Here is a 27477-nt window from a genome sequence, read left to right as displayed (position 1 = left end):
GTAGCCAGGGTTGCCCCTTCCCTGGTGCAGAATCTGGCACTTGCCCTTAAACTTCATGCTGTTGGTGATTGCTCAGCTCTCTAATCTGTCCAGGTCCCTCCCTCTGCAAGGCTTCTTCACCCTCAATGGAATCAACAACTCCTCCCAATTTGGTGTTATCTGCAAATTTACCCAAGACACGCTCTAGTCCTGAGTCCAGGTCATTTATGAAAATATTAAAAACTACTGGACCAAAGATGGAACTCTGGGTGACCCCACTACCTACTGGCTGTCAGTCCAATGTTACTCCATTCACTAGCACATTCTGGCCCTGACCCTTCAGGCAATTGCCCTCCTTTATGTCCAAGGAGTGGAGAAAAGACAGACTAGTTCATCACTTTTGGGTTGACTGTTCTACTTTTCCAGTTATGCAGCCATATTAATTCAGCTAAGGATCCTAAAATTTATTTTAAACAGAGTAGTATTGATGTGCCTTTGTCATCAAACCTAGAAGAATCTATAAGCATCAATCAACACTGTGTATATATCAATAACTATTTATTCCAATACCATGTAAGGTATTTTAACTTTTACAATGTTTGGACACACAGGCTATGTCCACTCTATTAAATGAAAAATTTCAGGCACAGAGACCAACTGCCACAGCTTAGTTTGTGTTTCTACAGCTAAATTCTCTTCCCATCCAAAATAGGGCCACTGTATCTAAACTGCCTTTTGCAATCATACCTGGCCTATGTTAATCCCATAACCTTTTCTGGGCAATAGTTGGGAGACTGATAAAAAGTCCAGGCCAAAATAACATGTGGAACATGCTAACAGTTTACCAGCTTGCCATGATAGGAATCTAGTGTAGTCATACCCAGAAATTAATCCTAACTCTGATTGTGATACTTCCGTATCAATCTGTGAATCTGCTCCAAGAACAAAGAATTAAGAATGAATGAGTTATTACTGTGGTAAGGAGATGTACTTAGTGTTGTGAAAAAAACCCCCAAGAGCAAACTATTCTCCTTGAAGAGCAATTTTATAAAAAAGAAGGACTGACAAAAGTAATATTAACAGATCTTTGGACTGAGCAGGGCAGGATGCTTCAATGTGTTAGAAGAGCCCATGAGAATTTGCTAGTTAAATTTCCTTATAGATTGAGAGATTCTGTGTAGTAAGGTAATCTACCTATTCAAGACCTCTAGAGAAGCTAAGTATATCTTTTAAAATAGAAATTAATCTGACTTTAGGTTCCTTCACTGGAATTTACACCTACTGAGAGAAAGGGATTTAAGTGTTGGCTCAAATTTTTCATGTGAACTGTATAATGAAATTAGTGAGGCAGTAGGAGTAATGACATATGCAAAGCAAGTCACAGAATCATAAGATGGGTTTTACACCTGTATAAATTCTGAAATGCATACTCTTTATCATGAGTTGCTGTAAAGAACTACATCTACATACACATACATGATTAATTTTTAGACTCAAAGTCAGAGGGGAAACTGCTGGGCATTAAATGCTGAGGATGTCCTGCTCACAGCACAAGCATATGAAGAGTGTTTACACAGAAGTGAACAGTGATCAGAAAATTTGAGCAAAAGCAAGGAAAAGTAATGAAGTCAACAGTGAGAGAGTGAATGGCCATGTGAATGAATTGGAACCATCCTTGAAAATATGTTCCTAATCCTAAGATTTACAAATTTTCAGGCCAGAGCAGTTGCTAGGTGATCAGATTTCCTTCTGAGGCAGTTTATTATGCCACTAGTGTACTTCCATAAGGAAATTATAAGGTAATTTTCACTATGAATCTTTTTGACACATAAAGAAGGATTTTATACAGTTTCATAGAATTGATGCTCATTCATCAGCAGTTAATTCTGTCTGACATGCTGTCTGTGGGACTTTAGATGCCTCTTCAGAATGGCAGAAGTCCATAGATCCTTGAATACCTTTACTGTTTGAGAAAATTAAATGAGCTTCAATAGCTCATGCAAATGGCTAGATTAGGTTCACTGGCTATCATGAGGCAAGAACTGGTTTCTCTTTTTTTATCCTACCTAAATCACTTCCAATTTTAAAGATTCTCTGTGTTCTTTGCTCTGCTACCTGAAGCACCCGTTTGAATAACTAGCTAGAGGCATAACCTATCCTTCATGGTTGAACATACTTATTAAGATTTAAACCCAGCTTCTCTGATCCATACACTTCTACTGGGGAATGTAAGTGTCTTGTTAAGTATTACACAGAGTCTGACTGAGAAGGAATTTTATGATGCAGATGATGCAGATTGTTTCTTTCCTTTAAAAAAATATTACTCAAAATCTTAATTATTAGTTTTCATATTTTTTGCAGAGTCAAATGATGTTAATTCCTATTGGTATTTTACCATGGGCACTTTGAGCCATCCATGACTCAATGGGAAACATTTTTTGTTAGTTTTCAAGGACTATTAAATGTGTAGGACCCTATCGGGACACACCTAGAGTTCTTGTCTCATTTATCAGCTTTTCTGCCGATTGTTTGGTGGTCATTCTTGATCTAATATTCCCACAAAATGCCTAAGTGCCAAAGGGATTATTTAAAACCAGAAGGATTGTTATTTCACAAGAAAAAGACAGAGAAATACATTTGAATCAGCAGTGCTCTGGTGAACCTTATCTCCTGGCAAACTGCCATACTCAGTTACAAAGACTGCATTTTATGTTGTTTGCCTGAATAAGCAATGCTTTCTGGTCTGTAGACAAGCTATCATTATAATACAGAGGGACATGGCCAAGTTATAGCAGATATCCTGTAAATCAGTAAGGATAAAATAATGTTTGTAAACTGACAATCCACAAGAATTGTTTTGCTGTAGGTTACATCTCTGTTCAATAATCTTCAAGAAACTTCTTTATCTAAAGTTAACTGTATATACAAGAATTAGTGGGCCACATCTACACCTTGGAATTAAATTTACAGAATTAAAAGGCCTTCAAAGAAAAATCACAAAAGTTCTCTGTAAACAAGAGAGTGGAAAATAAAACATCACTGGACACAACTCAAGGAAACATGTTCTTTAAAGTATTCATTTCCAAATGAGTTTAAAAGACTGAATTTTATAAATAATCAAAAATTTTGATGGACAAAATGTAATTGTCCAAAGAAAGTGCAATTAGTTGGACATTTAAGTATGAAAAGGTAGTGTTTGAAATAAACCAAACTTTTTAAAATAGAATTATTGTTAAGATTTTATTAAAAATATAATACCATACAACTCCATTTTTAGTGTTCCTATAACAACAAATTCTTCATTTTCTGTCATCAGTAGAATGCAATTAAATAACATTCACCAAGACATCACCCTATTCCATTTAACCTATGACATTTTTTCATTTGTTAACAGCAACATTGATGCCTTTGGATGAAGCTTAGTATCACGGAAAATAGGGAGTCATCATGCACAATTTATAAATGCATTGTGTGATACTGAATGATGATTTATTCATGTTTCTGAGGCTATGTTCATACAAGGAAAAGTGTTATACTTCTACTTTTAAGACTGGAAATGTTCGTAAAATGCAGGACTGTTTTTTATAATGATCTGTGAAAACATCAATAATGCCCAAACATTTTTTCATTTGTTAACAGCAACACTGATGCCCAAACAGACTCTCACATCTATAAAAACTCCAGTAGCATGACAATCAGAAAAATAATGAGAGTCATATTGTTCTGAGTGTTTTGTTGTTGAATATTTGGTTGAGAAGAGGGTTGGTTCTAGATTCTGCTCTACGTCTTCATAAAATTACATTTTAATATTTTTCATCCATTTACTTTTAAAATATTCCATAGCAATCTTTTGAAAACATTACCTTCCATATAACTTCAGTGTATACTGATAAATTGCATTGACAACTAATACTTAAAATATTCAGTGCACTTCTCATATTCTATACACTTCTTGTATGTTCTTTTCTGAATATTATCAGAAAATGTTTACTAATTTATATGAGTGGTGCCTTGCTAAGTATTCTATTAACATTTTTATTTTCTGACCCATTAGAAAGTTTACCAGTGGACCTCAGTATTCTGAATTTATGTGGAAAATCCCCTTTTTTTACTAATGGATGCTCTATCTACTGATATGACTATCACATCACTTTTTTTAATCCCCCATTTATTGTCTTTCTCTGTTAATAAATCAAGTGAAATTTAGAGTAATACCCATTTCGAAAATTTCGCCACATTTTCCACAAAATATTCCCTGTCATTCTCTGGAGATAATCATATTCAGGCATCCTGTGCATTTTATATAGACTGTGTCTTTGGGCAGCAACTTCTACAAAGTTTTAGTGAAAACTGTATTTTATCTTAATTTTAAAGAAAATATAATGTACCCAGAGAATGACATATATATTTTTTATTAAAGATGTCTTTAGCTGTTTGCTGATCATGTCAGGAAAACAGAAGTGAGCTGATTTTGAGACATAGCTGCAGATGTTTCAAATATTGTCTGTCTGATAAAACTAAGAAAATGTTTTGTGCTAGACTGCTCACCTTTTCATACTTTCTTTTCCAGATACTTGTTTATGAGAAGAGAGTTGAGACTTTTTGCTCTGAGGAGAAACAATTAATGAAAACAGACAAACTTTCTACTCATTACTTTAAAAATTAGATTTTCCATAAAATTTAGATTCTTTAGTTCAATATTTATTAAATTATTAATAATTATCCACACTTGTCTTGTGCACTGAGTTTTGTAGCAGAATATTTCTTCTTTTACAATTGTGTAAAGACGTCTGGTGGACTCATTCTGTTAACGGTCTTTTTTAAGATACCATCTAAAACTGATTGAAAATTAATTTTCTCTATTTTTAGCTACCTTTTTTCCTCAGTATGATGTTAGAAATTCATTCTACAGATCAATTTGAGTCTGGAGGTCATCACATCAAATGGGCTTTCTAATTCTTTTATATATTTTTTACCATAATATACCTTTATATTTATATTTCTTTTTATATTTATATATTTATACTCTCCATTACTATTTTCCTTGCTTTTTCCTGTCAACAACAGGAATTTCAAGATTTTTTTTCTTTTTCCAGTTCATACATTAAGACACTTGCAGCCATATTGGACATATTTTGTCTCCCATTCTCTATTTCTGAGCACTTCAATCTATTGCATCCTAATTATAGTGTCTTTTAGAATTCCCTGGCTGGGACATTAGTTCAATACTAACTCAAATAGAAGACTGTCTCCCACTGAGTCAGTACCACTAAAAAACTTGCAGTAACACTGAAGTGTTCTTTGGAGGTCTCCAACTCTGCTATTAATTCAACCTGAATCTGTTTAGCTTGTTAGGTCTGACAGGATTACAATCCACAGTGGCATGACTGTCTGAATTCATAGAAGACAGTACAAGACTTGGTAGCACATTTTTTAAAGAGTGAATGAGTGGAAGAATGGTCAGTCTAACAGAGATCAACAGAAAATACCCATTACAAATAAAGGAATTAATAAAAATGTTTATGGTAATAACATCTTTTTAAGATGTGGAATGATAATAAAAAATCTGTTAAAATATATTTAATGTGTAAATATTAATATAATTGACAGTATAAGACAAATGTTTTATTATTTTTTAAATTTATTAATTTCTTATATTGTGAGTGCCTAAATATATAGATTTCAGATGAAAAGGAACAACGAAATCATTTTGCACAATAGAGAATTTGTATTACATGTATAAACTCTAAAGTAATGTAGATTCTTTTAAAATGTCTTAATATTTACTAACACACGCAAATTAAGTAATCATTTTCAAGAATAGTAAGAAATGCTACAAATAGGATCTGAATAATCTTGATAATCTTCATAAATTTACACAAGCTAAAAGATATTTTCCTTGTCATTTTGCTAGAGTACTTAAAGAACTCTTTGAAAGCATACATATTTTTAATGATTTCTGTACACTGAAAGAGCATTCATAAAAGGTTGCAGAAAACCTTAACAGCCTTTGAGAAAACATTTAGGATCATTGTTCATAATAATATATGAAGCAAAAGAAAAAATAACAGCAGCAGTAGTAGTCTTGATTGTGGTAGGACTTACTGGAGCAAGAAAGGTAACTTATTGGCATCCAATGAACTAAAATGTGCTAACAGTATTTGCAATGTTTATAATGGATTACTGATTACAAGAACTGCAAGAAGCAACAGTTCTGGAGAAGGACTACTTCTCTATTAAGACTTTAAACACAATAGAAACAGAATTACAAGCATTTTGCAGAACTTGTTTCCTGAACTAAAGCTTCTTGTATATTTAGAGACTTATGATAACTTTTCTCCAGTATATGAAAAAATCCTTGTCCTACCTTTTAAGAGCTACTTATCACTTAGAACATAGCATACAAGCTCATGTCACTTACAAAACCTTGAAATTTAGTTGTTCTTCTCATCCATAGTTACAACATCATAATGCTTCCCTCTTATAGCAGCACTTTTTAAAGAAAATCTCAAGGTGTATAACAGAACTAGCCAGTATTAGTTATTTAAATAATTCTTGTATAAACATATTATTGAATTCATGGGCAATCAAAAGCTGCTTTTATGTCCGCATTTTTGCCTCCAGTAAAGGTAATGGTCAGTGTTTTGCAACATTGAAACATTGGTTATGGGTTCTGTACAGTCTTTTTGTATTGTTTTTTTCTTTTGTATGAGTTTGAATATCCATGAAGGATCTCTAGGCAACGCCACACAATTGATTAAGAGACTTACTATCTGCTCTGACTACAGCTGCTTTCTAGCAATGGCACACCTTAAACCTTAAATTATCTGATATTATAGCAGCCTCATACTCCTTGATTTCCCTGTAATGAATATAGGTACTGTACCTCTAGGGTCTTCAAGCCATTATTTCTGATGCATGATAGACTATGGGATTATCCCACTCTTTCATTGCTGTTTTCTCCTTAGTTAATGTGCTAAAGATTTAAGTACTGAAAGTGCCTTGTGGAAGAAGACAAACTCTATCTAGAGCTACAAACTATTATTTTTTTAAGATCCTTATATTCTGTTGTTTTGTTCTCATTGTAAATTTTACTTCCATAAAGAGCAAAAATACATGCTATGCATGCTAAAAAAATATGCTGATTAAAAAGTGTTGCTCTATGTTTTCTCAAGTTTCATATAGTATATTTTTCTGGTTTAAAGTATTTTTTTGGTGTTTTGCCCTTCTTCCTACTTCTGTGTTTTAAAAGGTGTGTTATGGTGTCATAGAATAAGCAAGGCTGTAGTGAAAAAGGAAGATAAGAGTAATGAGGTGGTTTTTGAAGTCTTGTATGTATATGTGTCCTGTTCTCATTTTGAAAGATTGTTATTCTAGCAGGTTGTCTGAAATAAAAATGAATGATTTTTTTTTCCTGTATGTCGTTCTGCTATATCACTGTTTTGTTGGAGAGATAATTGAGGAAAAAGACGTTTTAGAAGGTGTAACACTAAAGTTTTATCAATCTATGCCTAGTATTATACAGTATATTTTTCAAGAACTTCACTGAGTTAGGAAGTTATATATTTCTATTTAACTTATATACAATTATGATTAATATGCAGAATATGCAGATAAATTGATTAAATATAATTTATTAAAAATGTGTACATTAAAACCAGCTTCTAATTTATTATTGTCAATGTTAAATTCCCATTACTAACCAAATGACCACCCTACACATATTCTTCCCTATAGTCCTCAGCAAGAAGATCAGATGTTTTTTGTTGTGTCATGCTGAGCTCCTCTTTCTCTAATTTAAATCTACGGAATTTGCATCCACTAGTCAGGGAGAACTACTGACTTTATAAAACCCTAACTGGATAAACAATAGTTTTCTAGCTCTGTATATATAGGTTTTCTATTTTTTGGCTTTCGTTAATTTTGGGTGTAACAGGTTTCCACAGACTTTTATCCTTCAAGATATAGATCATTATTGTGTTACCTAGTAGGACTTTGCATTAGTATAATAGCAATCATAAAAAACAGAATTCTGCAAACTGAATTGTTTTATACTAAAAATAAAATGGAGCAATACAGTCTGAATATTAAATTTTTGTACAGTCTTTCCAACTAAGTGGTGTTCATGAGGAAGTAAATACACTTTCTTCTAAATGCAGTCTTATCAGAAGCATATACAGAGGTGTAGTTCTGAAAAAAATTCGTCATCCTCTGATGCGGTGCATTATTAACCATTGATCAGATAAATTATATGTCAATTTTTATTTTGTATCAAGACAAGGATCTGAGACCCATGTTTAATAAGATGGATCTGCATCTTTCCTTAATGCATGTATCAATGACAGAAATGAGTTAGAAAATGACAAAAATTGTGTTAGAAAAATAAAGATTAAGGCCATTTAGATCTCAAAGGTTACTCTAAGACTGTACTTTCTAAATCAGAAGCTCAAGCATCTATAGACACTTGTAAAACAGATTACGTGCTAAGAAGACAATTATATTGTAGAGTCATAGTTGGAAGGGACCTTTAGAAGTCATCTAGTCCAACTGCCCTGCAGTAAGAAGGGACATCTTCACTAGATCAGGTCGCTCAGAGTCCCATCAAGCCTGATTTTGAATATCTCCAAGGATGGAGCCTCCACTGAGTCTTTGTACCAGTGATCCACCACTGAAGAATTTTTTCCTAATATCCAACTGAAATCTCCCCTTTTCAAGTTTAAAACCATTACCCCTTGTCCTACTGTTGCATGCCTTTGTGAATAGTTCTTTCCCAGCTTCCTTATATGCACCTTTCAGGTACTGGAAGGCCACTATAAGGTCCCAGTTGGCCTTCCAGGCTGCAAGTGCACATTGGTGGATCATGTCCTGATTCTCATCCACAAGTACTACCAAGTCCTGAGGCCTACTTTCAAGCACATCATCTCCTAACCTGTATGAATAACAGGGGTTGTCCTGACCCAGTTGCAGGATCCTGCACATGGTTTTGTTGAACCTCATGAGGTTCACCTGGGCACACTTCTCCAGCCTTTCCAGGCATCCTGGATGCCATCCTGTCCCCCGACACATTAACTTCATGACTCAGCTTGGTTTTGTCAGGATATTTGCTGAGGGTGCGCTCCATTCCACTGTCAATATAACGAATAAAGATATTAAGCAGCACCAGTCCCATCACAGTCCCATCACATACCTTTGAGGAACTTAGTTTGTCACCATCTTCCATCCGGACTTGGAGCCATTGATCACCACAGGTATAAGGATACAGTTTTCACTGAGGGTCAGTATGAATATCTCTGTATTGGGAGAAGTAAAAGAAATTCTGTACACAACATGGATTTAGGTTTTATTTCTGTTTACAGAGAAGCTTACATAAGATAAACATTGATATTGATACAAACAATTTGGAAGTATTGTGTTTATCAGTGTAGTATTGCACTGTGCACAGCTTCCTCTATCAAAGCTCTCCTGAGGTCAAAGAAGATAAGATATTTTATACTACCACCTATTATATGATTTATTGGTTATGTTTTTCTTCACTGGAAGAAAAGGAATTTAATGTATGTTCCTGAAATCTACTTTAACAAGATACCATAACAAGGTAGCGCAGTCAGCAAGAATCCTGAACTTCTAACCCATTCCTTTGGCTTTTTTTCCCATCAACTTAACTGTATCCAATAATTCAATCTGTCAGAAACTGCAGAACAGCACATAGCTATGTCCTATGTGACTACTAAGTTAAGTTGTCATCTTTCTCTCTAATCATTTATTAATTAGTTGTAGAAGCAAGAAGATGAAAATAAATGTACTTAGGCTTTCTGCAACCAAGAGCAGATGGTAATTTATCTCCGCTTCCCTTATTTTGGAACAAATTTGTAGACAAGTGCAGAGATTCAGGGAAAATCTTCATACTACATGTAACTATTCTATAGCAGTCAGTGAAAGCTTTACTAGCCTTCTAAGATATTAATACAGTATCAAGATTTTTTGATCAGTATCAGGCCTGACAGCTTTGCCAATTAGTGTCTGCAATCCTGGTTTTGATGATCCATCTATATACTGACAAACTTCTGCTTGTAGAACTCCAAATAAATGTGGGGAAGGAAGATAACAAAAGGCAACTTCTAATGAGTTTTAATGTTTGTGATCCTAAAAAATCACCAAAGATCTTCTAGATAATTTTAAGGGGTAGATAAATAAAGACTACAACATTTTACACAGTGACAGTAATTTGGGGAATGAAATAAAAAGCAGTTTTACTGTATGAATCTGATCCAAGTAAACTTAACTGCTGATTTCAGTATGTTTTAGAACACATTTGGTGTGTATTTCAAAGGGTAATTTTATGCTGCTATTTAAGAAGCAGCTTCATGAGACCACAGAAATACACTGTTTTAATTTACTCAAATTTTATTTGTCCAGTCCTGTGCAGAAGTAAAAATTTTCTATTCAGAAGCTGTTTAAGACTACCTGTTGAGAATGCAAGTCATGTTCTAAGCATTACACAACTTCTTTCAAAGCATGGTAGTAGCTAATAGAACTGTATAATAAGAATTAAACAAGCTATATGTATCCTTTACTTATTTTTGAAAAATCAAATGCTGTGACTGCATGTAGTTTTAAACAAAGAACATTGTTTTCTATGGCTTAAATAATGGAAAAACAGTCTGTATAAGAGAAAGAGTTAAAGCAGTTGATATTCAGAAACAAGAACACTGTCAGTGCTAATGGGTTGCTATGACATTTACTTTGTGCAGAAGTAAGACAAAGAAGTATTTGCTTTTCTCAGTAGCCCAGCTACCAAGTAGGACATGAAGTGAGAACAGCTGTGATGCTGATAGTGAGATGCAGTCCTGATTTTTTATGCTTTCTTCACACTGAATTGTTGGCTCTGTCTCAGTAAGACTACTTGAACACAAGTCACTGAAAAAGGGTAAGAGAATCACACCTTACTCTGAACTGAATATTATTATGCTATTAATGACTGTTCCCATAAAATGGGGCACCACAACATCATTTCTTCACTTTCCATGAACAGTATCACAGAATTTCACAAGAAGTAACTTCAGGAAAATTTCTAATTTTACTGATTTGGAGGTTTTGGAGAAATTTTCTGCACTGTACCATATTCTTAGTAGTTGAGTGTTTCACTGGAAAACAGCTTTGTGGTATACGGAGAAGCAGGAGTAAATAAGTAAATAAAGTAAATAAGGATATCCAATAAAATGAAAATGTACATGAATGAGAAATTTCTACATTGCAATGAATTTATTAAAAATTACATTTTTGATGGAACAAGGACGGTTTAAATGGTAATAAGGACAGATTTTTGCAGTTCTAGGAAATTGTCAGAGTTCAATATTGTATTTTAGATATTTCATGTGTGGAAGGTATAATGTTTAATATCAAGTTTACTTACTTGAAGTTAGTTGATGTTACATGGGATTTCCAATTTAGCGGAGTGATACAAAATATACTGCCTAACACAATTCAAATGTAAGTTAAACTTAGCAAAACAAAAAAGTGATTTCAATACACAGTTGAATTACAATGCCCCATTATCAGTTTCTGGATTATCCTCATTGTCTGGACTCTGGACATCCAAAACTGCTGGAAAGGAAAACATGAGTTGAAGCCAGCTCAAACTTGTTGCTGTTTTTTGAATTGTTTTGATAGCTGCATAGTTTTATATTCTATGTTGAGCTGAGCCATGTATTCACTACCCCTCATGCTGCTCTGGTTATGTCAGGGGACATTCCAACTCTTTTAGTGAACCGAGGGGAAAGATTGATACTACCATTGATCCACTTAACTGTTGATAGCTGATGATCTAAAACAAAGACCACTCTCTGGTCCCCTTTGTGATGAGATAAAGTCAGCTTTGCAACTGTTGTGCTCAGTCACACCCTGCATAATTCTCTGACCTTAATGGGCACATCACCCATCCTCTGAGCCTTCTTTCATTTTAGGGATTTATTGGTCAGTCACATAAATATAATCCCCAAAAGCTCAAAAAGAAAATTTGAGACACTGTCTCACACAGTAACAAATGTAGTCTGGGATCTAGAATCTGGCAAATCATTAAGGCACAACACTATATGCGGTATGAAAGTACTAAAGAATAAATTGCAAAATATTTGTTTCATATTTTCTAATATATAATATGTACATTATCAATGTTTATCATATTTTTTAGGAAATTAATTTGCCTAGACATTTCAGATGGAAATGGATGAACCTTCTTCAGGTGTGAGTAGACTAGAAAAAGTCTACAGGGAAAAGTCTACATTCTGCTATGCCACAAAGGGATGTGAGATAGTTTCAAATTACAGGTAGATGGTAGCTATGTAACACTTCTCATTGCCTAATTATCATACTTGTTAGATTTTTTTTTCTCTTTTCATAATTATCATAGTTGTTAGACTTTTTTTTTTTTATCTTTTCACTGTGTAGTATCAAGCAAACATGCCAGGAGACCGTTTTAAACATGAGGCTATAGCTTCAGATAGGGCAAGCAAGATCTTTATCTGCCACTGTGCAGAAAACTGTGATATTCATAGAGAGCACTGAAAAATCCAATGATTTTATGGATCTCATGTCAGCTGGTTAAGGTATTCACTTGAGAGTAGAGGGGTCTAGGCTGGTCCATGAGCTATTTATACATGTTATCCAATGTCTGTCTCATGTAAAATGTATAGTCTTTGGAACACAGGACACAATCCTGGTCTCTTTTTTTCAAGTGAGATTTTGAACCAGTAGGCTACTGAGTCATTGTTACACTTGCTCTCTTTCTGATCCTATAAATTTTTAATTCTTTTCTACACAGTGAAATGTCTTCAAAAAGAAAAGGGAAAAGTATTCTTAACCTAAGTACAGTCTGCAGCCCAGGTATCAAGTTGAGATGTTTGAGTGTGAGGTTGAACCTTCTCCTCAGTGATTATTTATATCACAGTCAGTATGTGTAAGTGAGGACATAATTTATGTAAGTATATGTGACTTTTTTTTCTTCTAGGTGTGCTTCAGAAAGGGAACAGCTGGCACATTTTGTATATATATTCACAGAACATCTAACAGCTATAGAAACTTAATTCAAGAAAAGGCTAATTTTTCCATTCCCAGTGTACTTGGCCATTATATATTTCATTATGTATTATCAAGATCAGGATATGTGTGTGTGCCCAAAACCAGAATGTGAAATTACAGAGGAAAGTTGTTGTAAATAATTGAGCCACATATTGAGTTTAACATTGCAACTGGGTAGTGTTTTGCATGACTAACAGGCTGAACTATATCTACAGTTTACCCGAGTCCTTTAAGCATTGTGCATCTCAGGTGAAAGTCTAGGCTTCCTGAGTGATTAGACTAGACTGCCTTTTTAAGAGAAAAATTGGCTTAACTATTTTTTTTTTCAACCAATAGAGGTTTTATTTTTTGAATAGGCATACTGTTAATCAAAAGGAGATGCCCATTAACCAGAGTAGCTAATTTTTTTACATGCTATCCCTTTCAAAACTAAGTACAAACCACACAATATTATTCATGGAATGTTATAAACTATCTTCTAATTGATATGAACATGTATAAAATATACTGTGTCCATATAAATTAGATACTGTATTAATCATTTCCACTGTAATATAGAAAAGTACACTCAAAAATTGAAAAACTTCCCTTTAAACTAATAAGGATATTTTACATTCATACTAGGAAATAAAAGATTTTTTTAGATATATAATTGAAAATAAATACCCAAATTTTAAAGTTCCATATTGTTACATGGGCATATAAATCTCCTAACATTATAATTACAGTTGTATTCTCCATATTCTGAAGTCTAATGAAGTTAAAACTAGATTTAGAAACTTTCTTTCCACATGAACTATTCCTGTTTTTTGTCTTATGACAATGTTTTCTTACTTTGGGTCCTTAATAGGATATTTGGTTAATTACACACACAAAGAAGGACATAAAGACAGAACCCACTTAAGAGGATAAAGATTCCTTCACTGCTTCACTTCAGTCATCTTACAGGATGCCACATTTTGTTGACATTCATTAGGTCTCAGAGCAGAAGAAATTAATGACACAAACTGAAGGCTTTCAGTCCTGCATTAGTGTTTTCAACACTGCAGTGGACACAGAATATTTGGTAAGTGGAAGATGTTTTACATAGTAGTGGTATGCTACAAAAACTGGCATTCAGAGTAGAGCAGCTTAAAAAATAAGGCCAGTTTTTACAGGTCTAATTGAAACCCAAGAATTGGTCAGTGGACTTCTTATACACTACCTATGAAATCATAGAATAATTCATGTTGCAAGAGCCCTCAGGATGTCACTAATCCAACCTTCTGGTCCACTACAGGTTTGCTCAGTGCTTAGTCCAGATGGGTTTTAATAGTCTTCAAGGATGGACATGGCAAAACCTCACTGGAAAACCTGCTCAGCTGCTAGAAAAAATGGGGTTTTTACTTATATCCAGTTTGATACTGAATCGAAACATACATGGCCATTTCAGCAACAGCCACAGAAATAAATGAACAAAAGGCAATCTTACCTGTAAGCAAGACTATGGGATAGGATCATATAATAATTCAGGTTGGGAGGGACCTTGGGAGGTCTCTGGTCCATCCATCCTCCTCAAAAGGAGTCACCTATGGAATTAGAACAGGTTTCTCAGGACTTTGTCTAGTTGGACCATTTTCTGAAATAGTAGGAATTTGCTTTCAGAAAACATCAGAAAGCCCTGAAGAAAACCCACAGCAGTCAATGAACTACCACTAGTGAATTTTATGCCGAGAATTTATCCCTATGATACTCCACCCTTTATGTTAAGAAGCTCAGATAATATTTAAATTGAAAAAGCACAATGTGTTATTAAGTTAAACCATTTTATTTGCTCATTTGAATATCTGCTTGGAGTTTGTTTCCCTAATATTCATATTGTCACTTCTTTATCTGTTTTCATTAATTCTTTAGTGCCTCATTTGTTAAATTGAAGTGCCAAGTATTTGTGATACAGCAGAGAATGACCTTATGGAAGTGTGCAGATTTGCAGGAGTAGCAGTGTTCTTGGCACTTTTTGGTGTTTGTTACTCTATGCGATTTCTGGAGAGATCAGACTGTAGTAATTGAACTTCAGATGGAAAATGTGAAAAAAATACTTGATTCTTTGTATTGATATATCTCTAATTCATCTTCTCTTCCACAGAAAGGAACAAACAACATCACTGTAAGCCACTCTATCCTCGGGATTTTAAATACTGGAAGTTCCGAGGTCTATTCAAATATTTATGTCCTGCATGGAAGCATAGAATACTGCTGCCATGCCAACCAGCCAGCTAACATCTATTTTCAACAGGCAGAATGTATATCTCCCCTGCTGATTTTGCCCAAAGCCTTTTCATTCTTTTTACTTTCTACCTGTGTAAGTTGACAATTAGGAAACAAGATAACAATTATTAACTTTTTAAGCAATAAAAGCCTCCTATTAAAATAAAATATTGTCTTTTCTCTTTTAATGTAATATTTATAATTTCAGAAATTCTACTATTTTGTAATTATTCCTGTGAGGTGCATTGTACGAGCTGTTTACATGAGATGAATGGAAGCATGAAAAGTACATGCTCCATTACACTCATAGTGTATTGCTTTTTAATTTACATCTCGCTTTGGGCAATGCAGGGGATTATTCTGGCAATTTCTGTATGGCTGTTTCAAATTCTGTAGATTTATCTCCCAAGGCTGCTTTTACTTCTGATTTGAAAAGCATTTGGTAGGCAGAAATTTCACCACGCATTTGTCAGATAAATTTCCTACTTATTTTGCTTATGGCAACATAGTAGTTAAGGGAGGAGAGAAACATAATGACCATGACTTACTCTAATGGGACAGGAAAATGTAGGGCTTGAAGACAATGAATATAATTACATTTTTATGAGCAATCATATAAATATATTATTAAAATACTTCTTTTAAGCACCGTACTCAAAATGAGGATAAGAGTTAGTAAAATCAGCTTGAATAGATCTTCTGCATACTTCCCCAAGTATTCTTTCTGCCTAATCCAAACCCAGTAACATTGGAAATCATTAGTTAAATGAACCTCAATTGTATTGGACAAATACTTTCTTATACAACTTATGTTTTCTCAGCATGACCCACTGATACGTGTGAAAAGCAGTTTTGACAAGAAATAGCAGCCTGGCACAGAAAATTGATGCATTACTAAGATTCATTTTCTTCTTTTTAACCAGAATATGTAGCATACCTCTAGCATTCATATAAGCAATTTTCAATGTGAGATATTCTGATAGAATACTGGATATTCTTTCCTTAGCTCATCGAAAGACCTGGCTGGATTTGAAAGGCCTGCTACTCCTTGCCAGTCATAACAGGTCCTTGTGCTGATTTTGGGGTGATGAAGTTGAAATTCTTCCTAATAATTTGTGTGGGGATATGTTTTGGATCTGTGATGAGAATAATGTGATAGCACACTGATGTATTAGTTATTGTTGAGCAGGTCTTAAACAGCATAAAGGTCTTTTCTGCTTCTCACACCAACCTACCAGTGAGTAGACTGAGTGTGTACAAGAAGTTGGGAGGGGACACAGCTGGGACAGTGGACCCCAACAGACCAAAGGGATAACCCATACCATATGATGTCATGCTCAGTGATAAAAACTGCGGGGAAGAAGGAGGAAGAGGGGTTCTTTGGTGTATACAGTATTTATCTTCTAACTGTTATTTGTGATAAGCCTTGCTTTCCTGCACATGGCTAAAATACCTTAAGGCTGATGACAAGCAGGGATTGTTTCTTTGTTTTGGTTTGCTTTTGCTTTCCCTATTAAACTGTCTTTATCTCAGCCCATGAGTTTTCTCATTTTACCCTTCCATTTCTCGTGCCCATCACACCAGGGGCGAGTGAGTGAGCAGCTGTGTAGAGCTTATTAGCTTCTGCTTGGTGTTAAATCCCTATATTCCTCTGTCACTATGAAAAAGCACACAAAAAAAGTAAATGCTAGTCAAGATTTCAGAATAGTTTACATAAACACAACAGCCACACTTATCTTCAAGTTAAAAACATGGTGTTTTGGAACTGATCTATTTGAGATGACTTAAGATCTTTAAATAAAATGACTAAGACAGAAGCCGAACTAAAGCTGAGTTAGTTTCTGGAAAAACCTGTCACGGTCCATCAAACACAGAGTAAGAAATTGACAAGTTTCTAAATTACACAGATAATTATATATTGTCATATGGGATGAAACTGTCTTTTTAAAAATCCTACAGCACTGTGAAACTGAAATAGACATAGTCAGTAGAAACTGATCAAATATTTTAAAAATGAATTTTTTTTAAAATTAAAAAATAAAGCAAAAAATTAATTGATGTCAATTCACAGTATTTCTACATGTGCAGTTCAGAATATTTAAGCTTCTTCACATTTCAAAACCCCAAATATAATATTTATCATGTTTTGTTCTCATGTTTTCCAAGTGTCTATCCCCCTGAGGAATAAAAGAGAATTGTTTATGGTACTACAAAGAAAAAGCTTAGAAGAACAATAACACTGGATTCAGAATACAGAAATTTAGGCTTAACATTCAAGGAACTGTCTGTGCTGGAACTTTTAAAACTAATTGGACATACCGTAAAATGTTTAGTATTGAATAATAATTCAAAGTTGGGTTCACAGGTCATTTGAATCATATATTTTTTCTATTCTATTACTATGCAGTAGATTACTGACCATAGTTCTTATAATCATTTTGAAAGGTTTTGAAAACTCTTTACAGCTAATTTAATGTCAAAACATAGTGAAACTAACATTGGTACTCTGTTCACATAACATCTTTCAGTCATTCTGACAGCCTTACACTTTCATACCTCTACAAATTAGAACTCTCATTAGAAAACTATAAAAAAATAGTTTCTAAAGTGCTCAGAAGTTATAGCATTACAAGTAAGGACTGAATCAAATGCATATACCAAATCAGAATAAAAGGGGCAATGAAGCTGAGTTTCAATCCATATAGATGAATGCTTCAGCTACCATGCATTCTGATGTAAATCTTTCCAGCACTAGTTCTAAGGCTGTATATAAAAAAGAGTGAGTCCATTTTTAAATGCAAAAAACCAGGAAAACTAAATTTTATGATCCTTCAGAATGAATGTTATCTGCATTAGTATGCCCTCATGTTATACGACACTGAAATAACTGACATAGCTTGGTCATGACAGCAGTAAAGCTGCAGAAGTTATGTATACTTGCATGTGTAGGTATAACTTGATTATTCAAAGTAATAATGAGGTCAATTTTTATGACAAAACAAAATATATATGAGGGCATTAGGAATTGTTTTGTGTTATGCATAGCTGGAAATTCAAGCCTGTATGGTATAATGGAAGATATATATATATTCACACACACACACACACATATATGTATATAAATATCAAACAGGCTTTACCTAAAAAAACCTTTTTTATTACACTGTTTTGATATATCTTTAGTTATGTTATGTATTTGAACTGATTAACTTGAAAACCTTAGATTTAGTTTTTCTAAAATTGTTTGATTTCTTAGTATAAAAACTAAAACTGTGAGTTCCCATTTTAACCAACAGTCTTCTAATTTTTTCTAGAATATGTTAAGTTTTAAGTTACACTACACTCAAACACTCAGAAAAAAAAAATGTTACAGAAACTGAAAATGACTGTGCATCTTTTTAGGCAAGAAAGGTTTCTGATTCCTTTTTTTCTTCCAATAGTCTTTCTTAAGACAGTTGTTATATGAAATACTTCTTGAAATTGTTCTTTTAGTGACTGACACAACTAACCTAATCTCATGCTAGTGTTAAATGAAATTATACCAATGACTCACGTGGCTGATTCAATTTCAAGAGAGGGTAGGAGACATCCGTTTAATTTTTACCTTTAAATATAGAATAGAATAGAATCATAGAATAGAGTATACTGAGTTGGAAGGGACCTTTAAGGATCACCAAGTCCAACTCCTTGCTCTACACAGGGCCAACCAAGTCAGAGCATGTGACTGAATGCATCATCTACTTTAATTCTCCTTACTTGGACGGGGCATCTTTTACTAGGTCAGGTTGTTCAATAACCTTTCTAACCTAACTCTGAGCACTTCCAATGACAGTACACCCATACCACCTTCTCTGGAAAACCTCTTCTGGTTTTCACCAACTTCATCATAAAGTTTTTTTTCCCTATGTCTAAACTAAATTTACTGTCTTTCATTTTTAGAATGTCCCTTGTCCTATCACTACAGGCTTTGGTCAAATGTCTCTTTCCATCTTTCTTATAAGCCTCCTGGAAGTATTGAAAGGCTGCAATTCAGTCTCCCCAAAGCCTTCTCTTCTCTAGTCTGAACAACCCCAACTCCCTTAGCCTTTCCTCAAAGGAGAGGAGTTTCACACCTCTGTTAACTTTTGTGGACCTCCTTGGGATGCTCTCCAACAGGTCAATGTCTTTCTGATGCTGAGAACTCCAGAGGGTTCCATGCAGTACTCCAGATGGTGCCTCACCAGAGTGGAGTTGAGGGGCAAAATTACCTCTCTCGACCTGCTGCTGACCATGCTTCTTTTGATGCAGCCCAGGATTCTGGGCTGCAAATGCACATTACTGGCTAATGTCCAATTTTTCATCCACCAGTATCCCCAAGTAGTTCTCCACAGGCAAACAATTTGAAGAATTTGCAGCCCAACTCTAGTTCCCAGGGCTCAAAAAGTAACACAAAATTTCTGATCAAAGTTTATGTGTACTCTTAACTTCTTTACTGACAGTAAGTTTGTGCAGTAGCATTAGTAAAAAAGTATTTCCTCACATTTCCAGCTGGCTTGAAGATTTCGGCATATGATAAGCTGGCCTTGGTTATTCACATTTTCATCAACTTCTTGGCTGGGTTACAGAAATGTGATATACCTGGGCAAGAAGCCTGGAATGTTTAGGAAACTCCAACTAAATACAGAAGTACAGACCACCAAAAACATATCAAATAGTTTTTTAAAAAAAATTTATTATGGTTACCATAACTTTGTATTTATGACATCTTGTCACTTTGTTCCAAGATATCTAGAAGACCTCCAGAAGTTCCAAGTTAAAGATTGACAGCTTGGCTCTTCTAACACAACAAACAGCTTTACAACAAACACATGACCAATATCTTTTAAGAGGCAGATTTTTCTTAGAAGCTACTCTTAGTCTATGGAACAAATTGTAGAGACAGGAAGCTATCACTGGCAATTAGTTGAACACCACAACTATCGCATTTTGAGATGTTTCACAGACTATGGACAGTATTTTCCTCAGGCAATGCTTAACTGTTTCTACTGGTAGGAAGATTTTCTATAAACCTATTTAAATTGCCCTATCTGTTATTTTAGGTCATTAATTCTTCTTCCACCACTGTCTTCATCTTTATAGGTATATCTTTATATTAGAAGACTCTTGTGCTACCTCTTTATCTCTTCTCTAGTCTGTTCCCTCTAGCACCCTACCTTTCCCTCACTTTCAACCTTTTCTTGTAGAAAAAGAAATGATCATTCTTGTCATCTGTATTTTATGCAAATTGGCCACTAAATAATTGGTTTAGATTTATGAGTTACCAATAGTCTGCTTACATTCTATCTGTGTCCAGTGAAAAATGCCTGAAAAAAACAATGCAAAAAGGCTGTAAAAACAGTATCTGCAAATAGACATTTTACAGATCTTGACTAGAAATGACTAATTAGAAAACACTATATCTTTCAGACAACTGTCTCTGTCTACATATCACTGAATATTTTTTTAAAAGATAGAGTACAGAAAAACATTCCCAGTATAATGCACCCACTTTATTTTAGAAATGTGGAACCTTGATAAAAGTAAAATGACAAAAAAAAAGAGAAAAAAATTATTTCAAAGGAAGACGTAGGTTTGGCTTTGTGAGAGAGTACTAAGAATGGACACAAACCATACCTCGTGTTTTGAAATTAATAGCTAACTTTAGATCCTTATCTTCAATTACTGTTAATATGGGCTTCTTTTAAGTCTCAGAATTAAGTTGTACTAATTTTTAATTTTTCTTTTGACAGTGTTTTGTCAGGGAAGCTCCTAATCACTAGGGAAGCATCTTTTTTCTGTAACGGCCGTTTCTTCTACACCTGTTAGTAGACATGGTAGATTTTGGTTATTTTGATAAAGAGTATTTATAATAGCCATGGGCATATTCTGTAACCTCACTGCCTTGAGAACAATAGACATTTTGAGAATATTCTTGGGGGCAAATTGTTTTGTATTTTAGTCACATGTTGCTCAAGAAAAAAGACACTTGTCTTGTAGAGACACTTATGAAGATCAAGGAAGAAATACTAACTCACAAAGTTTTGTCGTTATACACAGTTCTATTTATTATTTTTTACTATATAGAAATTTTAGGCATCTATAGATGTTAATTGCATCTGAGACAAAAACATCACATGCTTCAGAGACATTATTTTATCTAGGAATGTATTTGTATTAATTTTATTTTAAATTAATTGGTTTGCTTTTGAAACTTCAGGCAATTCTTTCCAATGACCAAAGGTAAAATTAATTTTGTATTATATTTAGTCATTATGTCAACATTTGTTGGCCTCTCATCAGTCTGTAAGTTATCAACATTCCTGGAATATCTTGTTTCAGCTGTTAAAACCATGATGAAATATATGGGTCTGTGTAACAAAACCAGTATATTTGTACAAGTTTGTTTTGGGATGATCCACAAGCTGCTGTAGCATGACTCCAGACATATTTTGAAACCCTCTATTGTTTAAGATTTATTTGGGGAAAACATCAACACCCTTCTGATGCTTTAGTAGTTATGGGCAAGATTGTCTTTCTTTACTTTTAAATAGCAATCTGCCAAATACATGAATTTCCTTTATTATTTTTACGGTACTATAGTAGATAACACATATTCTAGATTGTTGACTTTGCTATTCAAATCCAATAGCAACCTCTTGCTCTGAAAAAATTAAAACCCATCATCCTTTTGCTTTTCTCTCGGCTTACAACTAGTTACAGTTTAGACAATTGCTGTATTAGCCTTGTATGCTTTCATTCCCTTTTAAAATAACATTGCAAAAATAACCATGAAAGGATCTTTTTATTGTCAACTTACACTAGGGCAAAATTGCTATCCTGAAAAAATACACAGAAGATTAAATGATACTGTCATGGAAGGCATTTATCAGCACAAAAGCTATTTGCAAGTACCCCACAAAACATGTCACTTTAGTCAGTTAGCTCTGAATAGTCTTACAGGGAACTTAATGATTCAAATAGCGATAGTTTCTGGTACTGGATATTAAATTGATCCCAGATGTTTGAAGTCTAAAATATGAATTTGCTCTAAATCTCAAACTTTCAGGTATACCCTGAAATAAGTAATGTAGTATGCTCTTGGTTGTTTTATTTATCAGAGGGTGTTTACTCAAGACTTACTAGAACTGTATGAAGCTCTTTTTGACCTGAACATTTAATTTATAACTCTATAGTTTTAGTTTTCAGCTTGCTCACATGTTCAGAATTCTACTAATCTAGTGTCTTGCACGACAGCAGCAACTCCCCAGGCCCCTGATTTTTTGAGTCTCATCCAAAGCCTTCCTCTTAGGAAAAACAAAACTTTCTAAGGATTTATGATTCTATCAGCAACATGAATCCTTATTCCATGGGGCATATAGATATTTCAGTGTAAAGAGTGAAATAGCACAGAACTTTCACCTTACTTTTAAGCAAGGATGAGTCTTATTTAAGGCAAAAGTTCTCCTAAGTCACCCAGAGATTAAAGTTACTATAACAATAACTGCTGCTTTCATCCTTCTTTCCTGTTAGACAACCGCAGCTACTGCTTTTACACTTACCTGAAAAAAATGCTCACATTTTATTTACCCCCAGGCTCTTATCTTTGAGAATAGTCCATTGAAAATATCCAGTCGATACAACACTGGCTTTGATTAAGTCCTTTATTTCAACAGAAATGTTCATCCCAACAGTAGGAAATTCAGGGCTATATTGTTATTGCTTGTGTCCTGTAATTCTGGACACTTACCTGTATGTGTTTTCTGATATTTTCCTTCACTCCAATAATATACTGAGTTATTTTTCCTTTGCCACTGGAAAACTGTTAGAGCTCTTGCTAATTCAACTCTGTATACTATCATTTCTGTGTGTGGAAAACTATGAAAAAAAGAGGAGAATTTTCCAGATGTGTGTGATCACATTTTTGCAGATAGTTTAACAGTTGAAGCAGTCTGTGCTGATTTTGTTGCATCTTTCTACGTACTGAAACTTGATGTTGGTGACAACAGGAGCCCTCACCTAGGATCCTTCATCTAGGTAATGACTGGAACTCTGATCACTGATCTTTTGCTAAGGAACTTTGTTGAGATCCAATCTCTATTCCTTAATTCTGCACGTATGTAGAGTTAGAAAACAAAGAGAGAATCACTCTGTCCTAGAAGAATGATTTTGTTTGTCAACTCTCCATGAATACACGTTCTCTGTGGAGAAGGACCTGGGGGTCCTGGTTGATGACAGGTTGGCCATGAGCCAGCAGTGTGCCCTGGTGGCTGAGAGAGCCAATGGGATCCTGGGGTGTATCAGGAGGAGTGTGGCCAGCAGGTCGAAGGAGTTGATCCTCCCCCTCTACTCTGCCCTGGTCAGGCCCCACCTGGAGTATCGTGTCCAGTTCTGAGATCCCTGGTATAAAAAAGACAGGGACCTCCTTGAGAGAGTCCAGAGGAGGGCTGCAAAGATGATTAAGGGCCTGGAGCATCTCCCCTATGAGGAAAGGCTGAGTGAGCTGGAACTGTTTAGCCTAGAGAAAAGAAGACTAACAGGGGACCTTATTAATGTTTATAAATATCTTAAGTATGGGATGCAGGGGGAAATGGCCAGCCCATTTTCAGTGGTCTGTAGAGACAGGACAAGGGGAAAGGGCTGCAAGTTGGAGCACAGGAAGTTCTGCACCAACATGTGGAAGAACTTTTTCACAGTGAGGGTGACAGGGCCCTGGGACAGGCTGCCCAGGGAGGTTGGTGGAGTCTCCATCTCTGGAGATATTCAAGATCTGTCTGGATGCCTATCTGTGCAATATGAACTAGGGAGCTGCTTTGGCAGGGGGGTTGGACCCGATGATCTCTCAAGGTCCCTTCCAACCCCTAAGATTCTATGATTCTATGACTTAAATTTGGAAGGCTCTGAAACCAAGCATTGATAGGAAGCGTACTAATTTGCAATGAACAGTGGAAGTAAAATGGAATGTGTTTACTCAAAGGAGTACAAGTTTAGTTGTAAGACTTATTGTAGAAAGTGAAAACAGCTGTACTGTAAGTCAACCTAGGGTAGACAGAAAGCTCAGGAAGGAAACTCACAGTGACCTCAAGACAGAGAATGTTTCATGTTGATGATAAAAATGGTGAAGACAAAATAACGCTGGGTTTATTATTCTATGGCTGTGAGTTCATCCTATTTCCTAAGTAAAACATACCTTATTTCAAACTCATGATAAGCCTGTATGTATTATATATCACAATGTATCTTTGAGGAGTGTCCTGGTTCTGGCCAGGCCAGAGTTAACCTCCCCAAGCAGTCAGCCCAGGTGAGCTGAGTTAGCCTGGGCTATTTTCCACACCACCTGACACCACTTCCCCATCAAAGCAGCTGGTTGGGCAAGGGCAAGGGTTTGTTGCCTCCAGAACAGTCTGAATGTGGATGGGATGTTGGATTGGTTCTTGCTGTTGGGCAGCACTTTGTAATGATTGAGTTAAAAAGGTACTCTGTTAGCACTGGGTATGATTTGCCATTATTGTTCTACATTCACAGTGATTTTTGTAAGTAAACTGTCCTTATCCCAACCCACGGAGACTCTGTCTGTCTCTCCTGTGGGAGTGAGTGAGTGGTGTGTGGTGCTTAGCCACTGTCCAGGGCTGAACCACCACAAGGAGCTAAGTTATAAAATGTGGAGTACCCTTACAGACATGTTTCAAAGCAAGACTGTGTACAGTATCTGAGAGGTCTTTATTGTAGAAGTATGGGCACACAGGATTCAAAGTCTCATTTCTTCTCTGTGTGTCCAGGGGCTACAGTAATGTAGCCAAGGAAATCAACACAATTTGAAATAAATTTAGAAACATGTAAATCCAACAACTTGTACCCAGTAAAAAGGGGATGCACTAGCTGTTTTTTTAAACCAATGTGATCTTGTAAGAGTCTTCAGAAGGGCTTGCTTGTGAATTATACTGTTAATTACACATGGCTGTAAATCAGTCATTTCTAAATTACATGGGAGAGAAAATCTAACAACAACTAAAATATCAGTGTTATCAACATATTCTCATGTTAAATCCGAACCACAACACTGTATCAACGACTAGAAAGAAAATTAATTCTATCCTGGAAAAAAACAGAACACTATCCACCCCTTATTTCATATCATCTACATCATGCTCAGGTCTTATACTTTCCAGTACATTCCAATTAATCATGATCACTTTTGATATGTACATGCAGATATCATTCACTTAGTCTGTGGGCCATCCATCTAAAATGTCAGTTGAATTAATTTACTCCATGACATCTGTCATAACAGTCTTTTGGGGCAGGAGAGATGTGTTATTGGATTGTTCATGCTACATTTGGAGCTCATGGGTGATATATCTGGTACAGTTTATGCTCACAGTCTGCAGGTTGAAGATGCAAATCTTGAAGAAGTTACTGAGTGCTTGTTGCTGAAGCTAGTTCTGGTTTCATTACTTCTGCACATTGCTTGATTTCATCAAAGCTCATTTTTCATTAGTCTGTGTGAATTGTAATGGTGTTTATGAGGGTGTTTTGGAAATGAGACCCATTTTTGACTCAATTCTTTCTGGGGTACCATGTCATCACAGGACTTGTTTTTCAAGGCCCAGGATAGTGTTACAGGTGGTGGTACGGAGCACAGGTTATATTTCCATCTGTTTGGTGGTTGCTTCCACCATTGCAATCACATAACACTTGCCTTAGTGGGTTAATGGAAGTGTTAAATAATTAATCTACCATATTAATGTTAGCCATTGTCCTCCATACGAGAGAGGTTTCAAGTGCTTGGCTTGCTTGATTGCAGTGCATGTTTCTGTTTTATGGATAACCTGTGAAATAGCATCCATGGTCATCTACATATTGTCTTCCTTTGTTGATGGCCTGAGGTGTCATGGGCCCAGCAATCTATAAATAATTCACTCTTATGTTGTCAGTCCAGGTCCACCTGAGCCACTTCACTCTTGGGAGCTTGATCCATGTCATTTTGATGTTCTCTGTCTGGACATCAATATCCTTTCAAAATGGGACATCCCAGATGGGTTTGCCTCTGCACTGCCAGTTATTCTGCTTCCATTGCTGTAGCCACCCCTACAGGACATTTGTCTCTATCCATGAATCAGTATAGAGATAGAGCATCAACCACTTTTCTTGTACAGCCAATGCTAAAGACAACTGGATGGCTTTCATCTCTGCAAACTGACTTAATTCACCTGTCCTTCAGCAGCTCCTGCAACTCATCATGTAGGACTCCATACAGCAGCCTTCCACCTCCAATGGCCTATAAGTGAACAGACCATATGGCTTCTCGTTTTCTGATAGTTTATTATACAGTTTCTTCAGCATGTGTCATTGCCTCCTTTGGTGAAATTCCAAAACCTTTGCCTTCTGGCCAGTCCATGATCACTTCCAGAATTTCTGGGTGGTTGCATTTTCCTTATTCAGCATGCTGTGTGATCAGTGCGACCCACTTCCTCTAAGTAGCATCAGTTGCATGATGTGTAGAGGGGACCCTCCCTTTGAACATTCATCCCAGCACTAGCAGTCAGGGTGCCAGAAGGAGATTCAGTACCAATCCCTTCCAAAGTAAATGATTCCTATCTTGCCATTTTGTTCCTAAAACCTGTATCTCCTGCGCTCTTACTTCATTTTATGGCAAAACCAGCTTTCAGAAGGGTTTTGACTCATCTTTCTCAGAGATTTTTCTGCTCTTTTGTCCTATATGGTGATGTCATCAATGTATTACAGGTGCTGTGGAGCCTCAGCCTGTTCCAGTGCAGTCTGGATCAGTCATTAGCAAATGGAAACCAGGACATTATGCATTCCTTTGCACAATAGTAAGTGTTGTGCTTTTTACCTAGACAATCAGAATATATCATCACTGGAAGAGGTATAGTATAAACTGCAGGAATCTATGTTATTATTCTCTTAGCCAAAGTCTATGGAAAAACTTGTGAAAAATGTAAGAAAATATCTCTTTTCCTTTGCAAGCTCATTTCTTTTTTTCCAGACAGTCCCTAGAGTAAAATTTAGCATTACAAAAGTGTTACTTTTAACCACTGTTTTTCAGTCAGGTATGATTTTATCTTTAAGGTAAAAGAGTAGATTTTGGTGCCACATGGCAGTAGAGGTTGCCATGGGAATTAATCATTGTTACTGAAG

The sequence above is a fragment of the Gallinula chloropus genome (assembly GCF_964237585.1).
Source record: "Gallinula chloropus genome assembly, chromosome: 3".
In the NCBI taxonomy this organism is placed as follows: Eukaryota; Metazoa; Chordata; class Aves; order Gruiformes; family Rallidae; genus Gallinula; species Gallinula chloropus.
The sequence above is the reverse complement of the archived record's forward strand: the minus strand, read 5'-3'. Positions refer to the sequence as shown.